Source organism: Orycteropus afer, unplaced genomic scaffold (assembly GCF_000298275.1).
Source record: "Orycteropus afer afer isolate SDZICR_OR568_19922 unplaced genomic scaffold, OryAfe1.0 scaffold00169, whole genome shotgun sequence".
In the NCBI taxonomy this organism is placed as follows: Eukaryota; Metazoa; Chordata; class Mammalia; order Tubulidentata; family Orycteropodidae; genus Orycteropus; species Orycteropus afer.
Genome location: NW_006921756.1, coordinates 5,641,355 through 5,643,859, shown reverse-complemented (window position 1 = coordinate 5,643,859; position 2,505 = coordinate 5,641,355). Strand labels below are relative to the sequence as shown.

At 33.9% G+C, this 2,505-nt stretch overlaps 1 protein-coding gene across 1 annotated transcript in view; it reads left to right on the top strand.

Moving 5' to 3' along the window:
- AGBL4 (AGBL carboxypeptidase 4) overlaps positions 1-2,505 on the top strand; it is a gene marked incomplete at its 5' end in the record, with an annotated part of 1,767,058 nt that overhangs the window by 1,689,650 nt on the left and 74,903 nt on the right. The gene's annotated exons all lie outside the window — the stretch shown is intronic.

Here is a 2,505-nt window from a genome sequence, read left to right as displayed (position 1 = left end):
ATGTCACTTAAGTTTGTGTATTTCACTGTATATAAATTATATTTCAATAAAATGCATTCAAAATAAAAGATTTGCGCAAGAAATTATGCAGAATGAGGGATTTATTTTAACTGAAGATTAGGAAAAATCAATTAAAAATTAAGGAAGGCATATCTCCTCTATCTTATCTGAGTACAACTTTTACAGATGAGGAAATTGAAGCCTAGCCAAAAAAAAAAAAAATGTTATTGGCCCATGATCACAAAACTAGGACCCCTCCTCCTATATAACGCTTTTCATGCTTCATTCCAACTGGGCCAACACAAATCCATAAAGCTTATTTAGGCATAAAGCATGATTAAGATGTTGTTGGAATTAGTGTTTGTGTGTCTTTCATATTTGCAGCAAAGTACTGAAAATGTGTAATGAAAAAGAAAAAGAAAGGCTTCAACCTGAGATTCAGGTAAATCTTCTAGACCTTCCAGCCTTAGAATCTCATAGAAAAGGATCCTAGAAATTAACTAATTCTTTCACATTGTTTTAGAGGTACTAGCCAATGCAAGTAGATGTGAAAAATAAGAAATATAAACATTGGAAAGGAGGAGAAAAAAACAATTATGTACAGGTGATAAGATTATATGCCTGGAAAACACTGTCTCTTTTATTCACCCCTCTTCTCCAGGCATCCTTACCTCCTTAGTTTCCTCAGACATGCCAAGAACATGTGACTTTTGCATTTACTTCTCCTTCAAACTAGAATTGTCTTCTACTTTATATCATCAAGGTTCACTCTCCTGCATCAGCCAGGTCTCTGTTATTGCAGCATCCATATTATTTTTTATTCCTTTACCCTGCTTTACTTGTCTTAATGGCATTAAAGCCTCCTAACAGCTTATATATTTATTAATTGATTTGTTTGACATCAACAGCTTATCTGTTCCGTTCATTCATTGTTATATCACTAGTGCCCAGAATACTCCCAGAACAGTGCCTAGAATGTTTCTGACACATAGAAGGTACTCAGTAAATATTTGTTGAATAATTAAACAAATGAAGATCCATTAAAATCCAATGAGAAATTATAACAAATAATAATAGAATTAGTGAAGTATGTAAGAGCAAACAATATGTTGAAACCAAAGTCTTTACACAAAAACCATCTATTAGAGGATTTAATAAAAGAAAAGATCACATTTACAAAAGCAAATTCAGAAAAAGATAAATTACCTAGGAATTGACAATAAAGGTTCAAGAACTACATGATAAAAAGAAAAAAAAAAAAAAAACTTTTAAAAACTCCCTGCTATACCCAAAAGAAAACTTGAGTAAATGAAATTAAAAGGCAAGATATATTCTTGGATGAGAAGGGTTAAAGTCATAAAAATAAATTCCCCCTAGATTAATCTGTCATTTTAATATGATAGTATTACAAATATTGAAAATATTGACAGATTTTTTGGGGGGTGAGGGAAAACTAAACAAGCTAGTTATAAGCGTTATGTAACAGTACAAGGAAATCTTGCAAAATTATGAAAAAGAAGACCTCTAAATAGTAAAATATATTATGAGCTTGAATTTATTATACATATTATATATATTTGTGAAATGATATATACACAAAACTAAGCACTAAAGTATTATTTGCAATGTTGTTAGGTGCCATCAAGTTGGTTCCAACTCATTGTGACCCTTTGTACAACAGAACAAAACGCTGCCTAGTCCTGCACCATTTTCATAATTCTTGCTATACTGGAGCCCATCATTGTAGCCACTGTGTCAATCCATCTTGTTGAGGGCCTTCCCCTTTTTCACTGACCCTCCACTTTACCAAGCATGATATCCTTTCTCCAGGGAATGGTCCCTTCTGACAACATGACCAAAGTAGGTGAGACAAAATCTGGCCATTTTTGCTTCCAAGGAGTACTCTGGCTGCACTTCCTCCAGGACAGATTTCTTTGTTCTTCTTGCAGTCCATGATATTTTCAGTATTCTTTGCCTACATCACAACTCAAAACATCAACTCTTTTGCAGTCTTCCTTATTCATTGTCCAGCTTTAACATGCATATGAGGCTATTGAAAATACCATGGCTTAGGTTAGATACCCTTTAGTCTTCAAAGTGACCTCTTCGCTCTTTAACACTTTAAAGAGGTCTTTTGCAGCCAATTTTTCCCAGTGTAATATGATGTCTGAATTTTTGGCTACTGCTTCTTGGGTGTTGATTGTGGATCCAAGAAAATGAAGTCTTTGACAACTTCAGTCTTTTCTCCATTTATCATGATGCTGCTTATTGGTCCGCTTGGGAGAATTTTCATTTTTCCTTAGGTTGAGGTGTAAATTATTTGTAATAGGAAAAGTATTACTTATAAACTTGAATGTCTATCAATAGTGGTCTGATTAAGTAGTTTATATATGGCTATTAAAAAGAATATGATAGGAGGCGGGGCAAGATGGCGGACTAGGCAGAAGGATTGCACAGACCCTCTTCAACAAAGAAAAGGGAAACCAATTAACACAGACACAGAAG